We start from the raw sequence: 14167 nt of genomic DNA, 5'->3' as shown, positions 1-14167 counted from the left end.
GTGGTGAGCAATTGCATTGTGCATCACTTATTTTGTATATTCTTTTATCATTATTATTATTATTATTTTCTCTTATTTTTCTGTCCCATTAAACTGTCTTTACCTCAACCCATGAATTTTACTTTTTTTTTTTCCCGATTCTCTCCCCCATCCCACTGCGGGGGAGAGTGAGCGAACGGCTGTGCAGTGTTTAGCCACCTGCCGGGTTAAATCACAGCAGAGTTATAAGTAAGTTTTACTACAGTAAAATTATAACTGCTTCTCAGACAAACAGAAAACAGGTCCAGGGGATAGTTCCCATCCTGTCTCTCTGGCCGGGGTCAGCCTGTCTCGCTAAGGAAAGGGCTGGAGTGCGTTGGTGGTGCTTTGGGTTTGGAGGTGCGGGGGGAACTTGCAATGCCAAACACACCATGGCACCACTTCATATTTTTATCTGAAGTGCCAAATTCTGGAGGGATTTGAGTAATACGTCCTGCTCCCAGGCCACCTTTAGGATTTTATCATTTTCCTTCGAGCTAGAAAGCAACTCAAACAGCCTTTGGAGACTGTGATTTAAATGGAATAATGGAGATCAGGTGAAAATGTAAACAGACAAAATCTCTCTCTCTTCGACACACCTAGAGACTGTGTTAGCAGCGAGTACATGGGAAATGACCCCTTGTCGTTCCCAGCGTTCCTTTTACTGTCGAAAATTACCAAGGGCAGTGTGAGCAGGTTAGCTTTGCATGCCTGCTAATGCTCTTCGCTGCCATCACTCTGATTTCTAATGGCCGTTTCGTAAGCCCTGGATTACCTGCAGCAGGACAAACAGGAGGGTATACAAATTAGAAATTAAAACAAATGAGCCAGCCAAGGCTGGCAGCCTGTTAATCAGTCTCCTTCAGCTGAAGGAGGCCAGTTGTGTAGAAGTCAAAATAGCATCCATGATTTGAGGTATACCTTCATTCTACACGCATCAAATCCGTATTTTGCTTGCTTCCTCGTACCCCAAGGATGGAAATCTCGCTCGGAGTGACTTGTTTGCCTTTGAGCAGATGGTGTAAAGTGTTGCCCCTGCGATCCCGTGAAGCAGTCGCACAACAGCCCAACTTTGCTCAGCAGAGTGTCCCCCCCCGGCAAAGCCGATGTGATGCGGAGATCAAAGCCAAATCTTCTCCTTCATGACTTTCCTGTTACAATTTTTTTTTTCTTTTCTGCTTTTTTTTCCATAATCAGAGTCTTGACTCCTTTTTCTTCCCTATTCAGGCTCGAGATCAAACAGGCCAGACATCTGCTTTGGTATTTTTTAAATTATTTTAATGATTTAATAATTTCTAGGGGAGAGGGAGAAGAGGGAAATGAAAATAATGACAAAGCCAAAAAAATGACACCATTTCTTTAATTCAGGCACAGTCGGGAGTGCCTGTTCTTCCCTCTTCCTTGACTCCTTTTTCTTCCCTATTCAGGCTCGAGATCAAACAGGCCAGACATCTGCTTTGGTATTTTTTAAATTATTTTAATGATTTAATAATTTCTAGGGGAGAGGGAGAAGAGGGAAATGAAAATAATGACAAAGCCAAAAAAATGACACCATTTCTTTAATTCAGGCACAGTCGGGAGTGCCTGTTCTTCCCTCTTCCTTTTTAGAAGAGGGAAATGAAAATAATGACAAAGCCAAAAAAATGACACCATTTCTTTAATTCAGGCACAGTCGGGAGTGCCTGTTCTTCCCTCTTCTTCTTTTTTTTTAAATTTGAGGAAATCATCATGATGACTGTAGCTGATGTACGCTGGCAAAACATTTAAATAGATGTGTGCCTGAAAGCATGAATCACATCTATTTTCTTTTAAGAAATGTGTTATACTGATTAAGGCTTTTTCATCTGAAAATGCAAAAAACCTGTTGCAAACACCTCATCCCTGTGAGGCAGGTAGAGCTTGTGTGCTGGATGGGCAAAAGGAGGTGGAGAATTCGGGCAGCTTTCCCAGTGGGACACAGGCAGCAATAAAATATTCAGTCTCCTCTTCAAAACTGGACCATATTTTCCATCAAAAATCCATTCATTTCTCTCAACTGCATCTTATCTGGGGACGAATTACTGCCACCACCCAAAAGACACTCAGCAGGGGTATGGTCTCGTGCCAGGCTCACCCTCTCTCTCTGACTTTTGGGAAGATCCAACCCAGATATTTGAAGTCCCCCCAGTTTTAATGAGTCACCGGACTGGGGTTGTGGGAGGAGGAGCATGGCCGGGAGGCGCGCGGGGGACAGCCCCCACGCTGGGGAAGGAAGCGATGGCGCTGGCTTTATTCACAGATCACCTCTGTGTCACCGGAGATCCTCAGCTCGCCGTGAGGTCTCATTTTTCACCCAACGTGACACCATTCGTGCTCTAAAAGGCATCTTTGGGTTATGTATCAGCAGCAGGCCAAAAGATTATGCGCAAACTCACCCCTGCGGCTTATTTTCGGAGAGAAGGCGCTCAGCCTGCCAGCCATCTCTGGGAAGAGGTCTTTTGCGAAGAGTGATGGATGACGAGAATTTAGGATGTCATTCTGGTTCCCTTATTTGAATTTAAATACACACTAGATGTTTTCTGATTACGGAGAGGTCATTTGAATGTACACACTACGTACCATCATCTTGTTTTTAATTTTGTTGCATAAAAGTTAAAAAACTTAAAGCAGAAAAGTCAATACAAACACAGCATCCAAATGTGATGTATAATCCCCCCTCTTTTCTGCATGCCATTGCTCAAAACAAACGCATTCATGTATTTTATGTTTCATGGTTATGAGTTGCCCTGAGGATAATCAAATCAAAATCAAATGCACCTGCAGAAGATAAGGTCGCTGATACTGTTTCCCACCCTTTCCCACTCTGGCTGCTAGTTTCACTGCAATCGCATTTATTTCTCTCTCTTAGTTTCACTGCTGGTTTTTTAAAGATTGCTTCTCCATATGGATAGATTAAGTGTAGGTTTTTTAAGCTGTATGCTCTGGAGAAATGAGACTCACTGACAAAGCTGGCAGTCGTAGATGTGATCCTATGAGTGAGGAATAGCGTAAAGTGGATCGCAGTCTCCCAAAGGGAGGGGAATTCCTCGGAGCGCGCGGTCTATTGAAGTGCCCCTGCCTCCACCTTGCCTGCCCCTTAATCAAGCGATCATATCGGCCCCCTCGCTCCTTTCAATGGGGGAAAATTTGCAGACAAATTCCTGCCAGCGGGACATTGGAGCTCTCCTGGGTGGCGGGATAAAGATACCTGTCACCTCCACCCGGCCCCGCCGCCGGCTCACGCTGGGAGCACGGCTGGGGAGCCCGGTGCCGGCTGCGGGGCCGGTCATTTCCAAATCCCCGTCAGAAAGTGAAATAAGACCCAGCTCCCCAATGGCTCGGCAGACCCATTGACCAAGGCAAACAACTGTGTAAGTGGTCCCATATGCTGTAGGTACGTTAGAGGGACATAAATTGTGCTTTGTGCTCACGGTGGTGGCGGCTTGCCCCTGCTGCGGAATTGCTCTCGCCTTTTATTTATTGGAGGGGCAGCTATTCTTCCCAAAAGATGTGTGAGTGGCACCGCAGCTCTGAAAACAGGATCTTCCCCAGCTGATTACCCGGGAAGAAATATTTGAAGCGATGCAACCACCAATGTTTCGGGTGGTGAGTGCTACTGTCACGGGGTACCTGCCAGGCAGCAGCTCTCTCCTCCAGTCTCTGTCCCTCTGCCGCTCCCCCATCACCAAATGAAGATTGTATGGGCAAGGAAAAACAAAGAGCCTGTTCATATGAGGGAAGTTTTGGGGGCAGAAAGGACTGAAAGGCTCAAGATACGGCAAGGCTTAATGCCGTAAATCTGATTAATTTACCTTGTGACAATCGTAACAAAAAAGCGAAGGCTGGGAGCCGTGGCTGCGGGCTGACCTTTCGCTCGCACTGAAAGGCGGCACAATAGGGGCTGGGGCTGGTCAGGGGAGTGACCCTGCCTTTCACTGCTACCTGCTGCTTCCGACAATGCAATCGGACACAGCTCTCAGGGTGATGAAAAACACCTTCCCGCCAAAGGCCCCTTTTTCCCCCAGCCCTGGACAGGGCCAGCCCGAGGGTGTTTTGGGCTTGGGCTGAGCCGGCTGTGCTCGGTGCGTAAATGGGCATCACTCACCAACGTTAACATCCACCAGGCAAAACTCCCCTGGGGACTTCAGGGTCGAACCCTGTGTGGCCACCCGTATGGCTGCTGCGTATGCAGGAGGCGTGGGGGGGCTCTGGGCTGAGCTGCCCAGCGAACGGGGAAAGGCTTTCGAGGGCTCTTGTCCCACCGCTTTATGGTGCAGAGCCGAAACCCCAGCCCGTGGGGTGGGATGACCCTATGTGCACGGGAGTTTGCTGCACCAGGGAGTGCCCCAGCCATATCTGAAGGCAGCAGCTGTGGGAAAGAGCTTTTCTGTGCATCCCTTGGAGAGCATCTTCCTTGGGTGCCCTCTGACTGCCCAACGAGCACAGGATTTATTCCTCTCTTGTCTCTTGCTAACCATGCCCTAAAGCACACGAGGAGGGCGTGCGCTACCTTCAGCAGCAGCAGCAGCACGTACCAGTGGGAGCATCTGGCCCAGAGGCATCCCAGAATAGGAAACAGGCTTAAGTTTTACTCAGCAGAAATGTATTTATCTGAGGAATTAACCTTTGTGTTCAATACTTGTTCTCTGGACTTGTCTTTGTCTCCAGCACCTGCTTTGCCCTGAGCAGCAGCCGTTCCTACCAGGTTTGACTTCTTGCTTGATTGAAGTGGGACCGGAGAGACCTTCAGGAGGGGAACAGAAGCTGTGTGTGTGCCCCTGCACCCAGGGCAGCGCCCGGCTGTGCCCAGCGTCGTCCTGGCCCTGCTTCCTCTCAGGAAAGCGAGGTGGAGCGGTCTCGTACCCCCTTCACGTTTCAAGCTCTCTTCTTTACACTGCAACAGTTTGGCTTAAGTCCTTTTCACAGAGTCACTATCATGGGGAAAGTTTGGGGGATTTCACAGTTTATTTTAGTTTTATTGGCTTAAAAAATTTGAAAACTTAAAAAGTAGGTGACAAAAACCTCTAAAACTTAATCGGACTGTATACCAGTCAGGCAAAACCTATTGTCTGCCTTTGAATGCATTGGTTGGTATCTCCTGATGTGCATCAAAAATAAATAGTTAATAAAGGTGTTTTGACTGGAACATCTGCTGCAATTCTTGGTTGTGGAGCTTTAATTGCAGACTAGGGTATCAAACTTTCAGAAGGTTTGGGGACAGAGATTGATTGGGGTCACCAGGTTATTCGGAATAAAATCCCAACTCTTATCTCTCAAATGCAGTGTCCAATTGATTTTCTCTGGACCATTACACACCACACACTGCTGCAAAGCCCAGAAGGGGAGTGGCAGAACATCACGCTTCTCAAAATCCTTTCAACGCAAACTACTGCGCTCCGCTGTGGGCTCTTTGGGAGGCACAGCTTTTCCCCATAAGGACTGAAGAACGGGCGATGAAACCGTCATGGCAAAGGCTCAGCCATTTTCCAAACTCGGGCTGTATCCAGAGAGGTGTTGCTACCCCCAGGACTGCGTTTGCAAAGCACCCAGCCACATATGGTGGGCCTGGGTGATTAAAAACGCCAACTGCTGTTCAGCCAAATCGAGCATTTCCATACAAATTGCTGAATTCCATTTATTCCAGCGTTTCAGCCTGAAAAACTGAGAAGAGATTCGGTCTGTGAGCAGAGCTGGCAGTGATGGAGATGCGTGTGATGCAATTTGCTTAACAGGGAAATACTTTAAGGTTAAAGAGAGCTCTTCACACCAAAGCTGTGGCTCATTATCTACCAAGTCCCAGGCAGCTTGGATTTGCCAATCAAATAATTCTTAATCAAATTGCCAACACCAGCCCTAGTTGTCCTCTCCCACATGACCCAGAGCTTTGCTGCCCTGGGGAAAGCAGGCTTTGACATCCCAGCCAGCCCTGTCCCCTTGCCGCTGAAGCTCAGGCTTCCTATGGGGGGTTCCTGGCATCCTCGTTTGGTCGATGAGTTGTCCTCCTTTTCCCCAGTCTCCTGGTGGGAGCAGGCTGGGGTGCAGCCTCCCCGGGGACAGGTTTGTGCAGGCTTGGGTAAAGCCCAAGCTGGGAGGGGTGGCGGGCAGAGGGGACCCCCTCGCCCAGAGCCTTCCCAGCCCGTTTTGTTCTGCAGCCCCTAATCCTTCCTGGTGTGCTGCTCGCCTTTATGGTCTTCAGCCTACTTCAGTTTTGGGGAAAGCAGCTTTCCCTTGCGCCTCCATTGATTTACCAGCTCCAGGGTCCGGCCGTTGCCCTGGGTAATTGGCAGCAGTGACATATTTGGGCTGAATTTTATTGTATGCATTAGGAAAAGTCAGCAAACAGAGTTGAGTGCCATGTCAAGTATTGCCTTTGACTTTCTATTGCAGCCGTTTGGGGTCTGTTTTGTCCTCGGACTGAGGAGGCCTCTGTTCTGGTTGAGCCTTTGTCTGAGATGTTGGAGGTTAGTCTGAGGAGAGCCGTCTGAGAGACCTCGCTAATCCCTTTTTACTTTTTGAACAAGAAAGTCAAGTGTTTTTTATAATAATAATAATTTGAGCTAATAAGTAACATGCTGACTGGAGCTGCAGCTGCCCGGGGTGGAGCAGATTTGTTTTCTCCATCTAATTAGAAAGCCTTAGCTAATGTCACACATGTCTTCGTTTGCAGGTTTTCTGAAGAGGTCCGGACTCTCACAGCTAAATCAGCACGGGCTCAGGGGCCAGGCACCAACGCTGGCTTCCACCACCCCAGAGCTTAGTCCCCCCTCCTCATTTGTACCCTTCAAACCCTGCTCTGCCCTCGCCGCTGAGCATTTTTAGGAGGACCCCAGGCTCCGGTGTGGCCCTGAGGCAGGACACCCACACATGAACCAGCCAGGGGTGCTTTGCGAGGGTAAGTTCCTCTTTCAGTGGGCAGAAATGTTTATTTTATTATTCCTTTAATTCCTCCACACTGCATTCCTGCCTCATCAAAACGCATTAGCAAACTAAATCTTTGTCAGTGAGGGAGGTCTCGCTTCCTTTCAGGGATAACAATTCTTTAAGTCTGTGGGAAGATTAAAAGTGCGGTACTAAGTAAAAAATCATACAGCTGGGGAAGGCAAATGCCCGTAACTGTGTTCATTAACAATATTGTGTATCATCTAAATGAAAGAAAGTTTAAAGGCTTAATGATTTCCTTCTCACTGATACACGCTGTTCAGTGCCAGCTCAGACAACGAAGAAAGACTAACCTGTTTTACTTCTGCCCTGCTTTGCTGGTTGTTTTGCAAACACTTCAGGAAAGTGTTCAAATTCCCATAAGATTGATTTTTGGTGGAAGCTGAAGGGGAAAAAAACAATATTTTCTATTGAGTGATTTTTACAATAAGATTAACTTCACAAGACCTCAACTTTGGCCCTAGCTGGCCTTGACAATGCCTCCCTTTTAAAAAGGTGATGCAGCTATCTATAATTAGCCACGGCTAGTTAATAACTCATCTGTTAATGTCCAGGCCCACAAATGGAAGGTTTCAATGTACAAGGAACCAAGGTTAGGCCAACAAGGATAAAATCATGTCTATTTTAGTTTAATGAATTCTGCTTCCATTGTTGCTGCATTTTATTTGGACAGTCAGATGGATAGCTGGGCTTTGGGACTGCTTTCGGAAGGGTTACAGTTTCCTGCAGCACCACAGCTTAGGCTCCCTCCGCGAGCCTCTCTGGCCATAACGTCACTGCAGAACATGGTAAGAGCAATATTCTGCGCTCTTCTAAGCTTGACTGCCAAACTGTTCAAAGCTTTGTTGATGATAACTTGTTTAAATATCACATTATTGCTTTCAGTATCCCCTGAAATAATGGGAATGAACGGAGCAGTGGTCTCCAACATTGCGGCGAGGTTATTGCCCCTCATAGCCTGGTGTGGGTCCTCACCCTTTACTGCAGCTCAGAAGAAAGGGCGCCTCAGTCTGCATTCCCGCCGCTTTAGGTGGGGGACCTGCAAGGACAGAAGCCAGGCTGTTGAACATAGTCCTTAACACGCTCCTCTGAAGAGATGCTGTGGCCCTGGTTATTACTTACTGCCTTTCAAATCAAAGATAAAACCAAGGTCCTGGCGTTAGTGCATCTTGGCCCTTGGCTGGGTGATGATATTCAATCTTTTTTAAATACCCCCAGAGCTTTGAGGCGTTTGGTACAGGACAGCTGAACTTCGACTGGCTTTGAATAATCGTGATTATTAGGCACCTAGCCTCATTCATGATGAAAACTAGCACGTAGGCCAGACGACGCTGTCAAATACACTCCCAACTGGTGCTAGCACTGGTTCTAGCTAGCAGTGAGAATTGGCAAGGACCCTTGTTTTGGGAAAGACCGTGGTATTTGTTTGCATGACAATCATTAAATACCAGAAGTGCTCATTTTCCCATTGCAAAAACAAAAAGAAAAATTACATGTAAAATTGCACCAAACTGACCCTTTCTCTGAAAATTTCTGCTTTGACATTCTGTTGAAAAATTCCCGCCCGGCTTTAGTCATGGGAAAGAATTTTCTCCTTAATGTTGTTTTGGTCAGAAAAAAATAAATCTTTGTTTGCATGACTAGGTCTCAGTCATGAAAAACTGACCCCAAAAAATGTTGCTAAGAGTTTCCTCCGGCTGTAGAGACTCAGAATGGGACACGTTATTTGAGAAGATGCATGCCTGAGCGGAGTGGGGACCAGGGGGATTTGGGGAAGAAGAAACCCATTGGAAGCTCCTTGTTTCTTACCGAGTGTTTTGTTTAGCACAGAGCACTCAAACCAAGCGAGACACCGGAGGCCGGGACCGTGTCACGTAAGGCAGCATGTGCAAGCCTGCCCTTGCGACACTGCCCACGGGGAGCTCTGGAAAACAAACCCTTCCCCAGGCCACGTGGCCCCAGCTGGGCTGGAGCTGCTCCTTCCCCCGTGCCTCCGACGGGAGCCGAGGCCATCTCAGGACAGGCAGTTGTGGGTCCTCTGCGAGGACCGAGCCGCGTGTCATCCTACATCCCCGATGTCCAGCCTGTCCGTGAGTCAGGCAGGTGCTTAGCGAGGTTTTGGATGATTCCTTGGTATTCTCCAGACCTCCTGGGCTTGTAAAGCCAGACAGGAAATCTTGTAGAAATGGTTTTTCCTGTCTGAAGCCCAGCCAGGCCCATTTTGAGGATTACCTGGAAATAGCTGGAAGAAGTCTTGGTGGAAAAAATTCCCGCAGTTTGAGCCCTGGCTAGGGACTGGAAGCCGGGCAAAGATTAAATCCATTTTTCTCAAATCTTAGGAAGTCCTGGGGTATGTAAGAGAGCGAGGATATAAATACTAACATCCCCCTGCTGCTTTAGGCTGGGCTTTCCGAAGGACGTGAGTGACAGATGAACTCAGCTCCCCCACGTCTCTGGGACGTGAGAGCTGAACTCCATGCAGCTCCTCTGGAAATCCCCCCACCTCCCCAGGCAGAAGTGGGACTTTCAAGCGGTGATTCCCAACTTTCTCCCTCTGGAAACCCGATTAATTTCCTTATGTAATTGTGCTTCTCCTGTCCTGGCCTCAGGCTTTCCAACAGTGAGTTCATCTTCCCCTTTGGCTGCAAGGTCAACGCCAGGCGAGGTCCCCTATCTGGGAGGTCTTTTCGCCCAATAAAGCCAGAGCAGCCTTCAGAATTGCTCCCAAACCTCCTGCCTATAGTCTGACAACAGACTTGTTATAAACCCAGTCAGCTCTATGGCGGCTGGTAGTCATTGCTGGCTTTCCCACTGGAAAATATCACCAGTGGACAAAAATCATAGAGGTTTCAGGCATTTGGCTCTGGTAGGGTACCAAGCAAGCAAAATCATTTGTTGCGTTAAGTCCAACCTAAACAAACTAAATTGCAGCTTCCATGATTAATATTTGAAGCCACAGATAGGAAGGCAAAAACAACAGTTCAGACCTAAGCAGTAAGTATCTGAACTTGAAAAACGCCCACCATTCAGCCTTCAAGAGCACTTTTGAAGCTGCCTGTAGAGAAAATAATTAAAGAGATGAAAGATACAGTGACTGATAGTAATAAATCACAGGCGGCTGTCTTTGCCCTCTCAGCAAACATAAATCACTTTTGCCTTTAAAATATGGCAACAAGCATTCTTCCCAGATTGCTTTGAATTTATTAGACAAGGTCATTAGAAATGTATTAGGGCAAAATCTGAATTTATTAACTGAGTTACTTAATAGCTTAATTGTTCAGTTAGTGATGGGTATGCGCTCTGCCTACTTTTTTGGGCGAGAAGGAAGACAGCCAGGAATGCAGGTTACTGTGCAGGAGGTGCTGCCGTCCCCAAGGGCAGACCGCTGGGATCACCCGTGGCGCAGCAGGCATGGGAGCAGGGGTGCAGCCCTCCGCCGGGTCCTGGGCTCTGTGGCGGGGGCTTAGGGCATCTGAGATGGTTTCTAATTAGCATCAGGCAGATGTGTTTGTCTCCCTGGTAATTGGCTTTAAGTTGGCCCGGGTATCTTTTGAGAAGGAAACTTGTTACAGGACCTGCAGCTGGGCTAGACCAGAGCTTGTCTTAGGCTTTTTTGTATGTGCTAATTTGGGAGGGCAGTTGGGAAGCTGGGGGGTCAGACAAGTTCAGTTCCACGCCGGTCTCTGCTGGGACCAGCCAGCAGCACGCACGTCCCTGCACCGCGCGGAGCTGTCTTCTACAGACTGACAGGTTTGAATTCAGCTGAGTTTTTGTGTATGCATGCAGGAGGCTCTTCTAGCCTTGAGCTTTGAGACACTGAGGCTGAAACTACTCTGCAAGGAGCTCTCCTCATTGCACTTGCAGACTCGTGTCCCCGCTGGCAGGACACGACACACTCCGCAGCGCTGCCCTCCCCGGCGGGGACCATCTGCCCGGAGAGGCATTTCTGGAAGCAGCCAAACCCAACAGACTCATTTGCACGTGTCCTTCTCTTCCTCTGGGACAGGATGAGGGAGCAAGCACGCAGCAGGTCTGAGTCACAGGCACCGATGACACGTCCAAGGTTTTGGTTTCACAGACCACCAAAGGGCGGTCACCACGGCTGCCGCGAGAGCTGGGGCCTGCTCGTGTGGTGCTGCTGGGACAGGGTGTGCGGCACCCATCTGGGGCTGTTCAAAGCAGCACAGAGCTCAGCTCCTGGAATAGGAGAGAGAGAGATTCCAAATATCATACTTAGCACAGCTTTCAGCTCACTCAGAAGCTGCTGCCACCCAAGAATCTGCAGCCTCCGACTGATAAAGAGTCATCACCTGCATCTTCTGCTCTCTCTCTTAGCTTAGTCAAACGTAGCTTTGCACTTGTTCAGCAGGCAAAGCCTCCGCTGAACCTGTCAGCTGGGCCAGCATCTTCCTGTAGGTCAGGAGATGCACAAGTGAAGACTTCCAGTGAGGACCGGTTCCTCCCACGATGTTCAGTTCCATGAAACAACAGCATTTGCTTAGTTTTTCTCCATTTCCAGGTAGAATTTGGAGTCTCTTCTTCCTCTTTCTCTCCATGCTTGTTCTGCCTGCCCAGGAGAAGCCAAGTACTCCAGGAGTTAATATAAGACAGACTGGTAGATAATTCTTGTTGAAATCAATGGGTATTTTGCTTTGTGACAGACTTCGTGATTAAACCCCCAATTTTTTCACTGTGGCATGTTTTCTCCTTCTCCCTGATGACGGGTAGCTCCAGAGTAAGGAAGAAGGTAAGAGGAGGAAACATGAATTTAATGACTGCAATGACAAACTTTATTACAGCAACTTTATGGGGGGAAAATGTCTCACAATCTTCGCTGCATAACAATGTCCCGACAGACATGATGTCATTGCGTCTTAAAAGGTGTTGGAGTTGGAAAATCTTTTCGGCAGTGTTTTAAGGTGCTGTTTAAATGATTAATAAGGTTTACACATGTGATTTATTATCTCAAAATAAAAAGGTACAGTAAGTATAAAATGTATTTGAAAGGGATGACTGTGTTTATTAATGTTACAGGTGTTATATTGCCAGACATTATCAAAATAAATATGCTTAACTGTAAGAGAAAAATGTAGCATCTGGTCAAATTTTATACATCTGTATATATGTGCCCTGACAATTTGTGTTAGAAGGAAGAAGTAGCTGGGCAGAATATTATTTTGGACCTCGTATCATGAAATAACACAAACATGAGATTTCACCTCTTTTCCCTAGCCACTAGAGATACCCCTAGAGTATATGTGATGTATATTTTGATTAGGTGCACCCATTAAAGCTATTTAATGGTGTTCATTATTGCACATCTGAGAAAATTTACCTAATGGACAATATCTAAATTTCCTCCAAACGGGGCTTCTTGAAGTTAAACTCTTACTCCCTGCTCTGCAGGCACATGGAGGGATGGCTGCTGGGGCTGAGAACAGCCCGACTGATACCAACATCAGCCACGGTCGGCTGTTTTCAGCCTTCCAGATGTTTCTCTTTGAAATTCCTCTTTCCCATGTGTAGTGTCTACCTGCAGGCAAAGTTACAGTTTCAGCAAAATCTTTCTGAGCCAGAGTCCTATTTTTTGTCTTAAAAATTCAAAGAAAGACTGGCACTGCCTTTATTTCCAGTGGAAGTTTTGCTTATGGGGAAGTTTTCAGTGGCAAAATGGATTTGCTTCAACACAGCTTATTTTGCAGACCTCTGAATTGCAGGAAATTAGTTTAGATGATTAGAAATGAGGAGACTTGGGACCTTCTCACACACCGGCTGCATGACGACTCCTTACTCTCCTTTCTCATTAACTCTCTGAAGGTTGCAAATGCCCATGCAGATATTCCCATGCTCCATTCAAACACTGGCTGGTCCCTGCCACCAGCCCGAGGGGCTCTGTAGTGCCACGGTCCTCAATTGCCGATGGCTAGGGGTTGCCCAGGCTGGGCTGTGTCATCCTAAACCACAGGCTGACTTCAGAAGTCTTAGACTTGACTCCCCCGAGATGCCATTTCCTCCTGAGTGAAACAGGGATAGGTATTTCCCTGACCCGATGGCACTGAGATTGAGGGTCTAGGTGAGAAGTCCCATTTCCTCCCCAGGACTTATTTTCTTCGTGTTCTCTCAGAGGACACCGGCGTGCCTCCTGCCTTCCTCGCATCTCCAAACTCGGTGCCCTGGGAAGGGCTGCTCCCAGCCTTGCTCTCAGCTCAGAGCACATCACTGCTAAGCATCTCCACGGCATCTGCCCCTGCGCAGAGTAATTCCTAAAAATAAAAGTTGCCAGAGAAGCAGAGGCTCTAAAGGAGGTTGGATTTCTTTATCTGGAAGTGTTCACTTCCAAAATTTTCAACTTCTTCCCTTGGGCATGAATACCAAGCAGACGGTTGCCTGCGTCCCGGAGGGCTGCGGTCCCCTCCTGCTGTCCCATAGCTGCTCTACCCCACACCGAGGGCCCTGCTAATATTGCCAACAATGCAATTTTGGCATCTCCTGGCATTTCTAACTTTTATTAAAATAAGCCCAAATGGAAATTGCATTCTGCCTCCTCTGGGGTTTCCATGGAGCAGATCTAATTATCTTTCTTTAATAGCACTAATTGGCAGACTTACACCCCCGGCCGTTCAGCCCACTCCTCGGTGTTCCCTTTATCCTTTGCACTGCCCCAGCCTCTTGGGCTGGATGGGATTTAAGTATGGTCTGATGGTTTGTGAAACCACTTTGACTTCTTGCCCTCAATTCGCTCGTGCTACCTGAGCTCCCCGACCTGTTGACAGAGGAGCTTTCCTTTGTCTTTGCAAATTGACACAGCTGCACACTTCGCAAATAGACTCAGATGTTGAGCTTTGGGCTGAATGGATCCTCCAGATTAGCACGGGGGAGAATTAGCTTTAAAAACGCTAAGCTGGAGCCAGCAGCAGGAGAATGGAGTGAAGCTCTTTATCAGGATTCACTGCCATAGAAAGGGGCTCCCTGCTCTTGTAGCGATATTTACTTCCCTTTGGGGAGGACATTCCTGGAGCCGATAGCTCATCATGACCCTGTACCTCCGCCCGGAGTTAATTAGCCTACTGTATAATGGGAGATTCGCCCGGAGATTACACGGGGTGATCTCTCACCACACACGCTGTTTGCTGAGCGGTTTGGGGCTCTTGGCAAGCACAAAAGCACAAATGCAAGCAGCAGAAAATCTGGC

This window comes from Aptenodytes forsteri, unplaced genomic scaffold, assembly GCF_000699145.1.
Source record: "Aptenodytes forsteri isolate BGI_AS27 unplaced genomic scaffold, ASM69914v1 Scaffold404, whole genome shotgun sequence".
Classification (NCBI taxonomy): domain Eukaryota; kingdom Metazoa; phylum Chordata; class Aves; order Sphenisciformes; family Spheniscidae; genus Aptenodytes; species Aptenodytes forsteri.
This window is presented reverse-complemented; position numbering follows the sequence as displayed.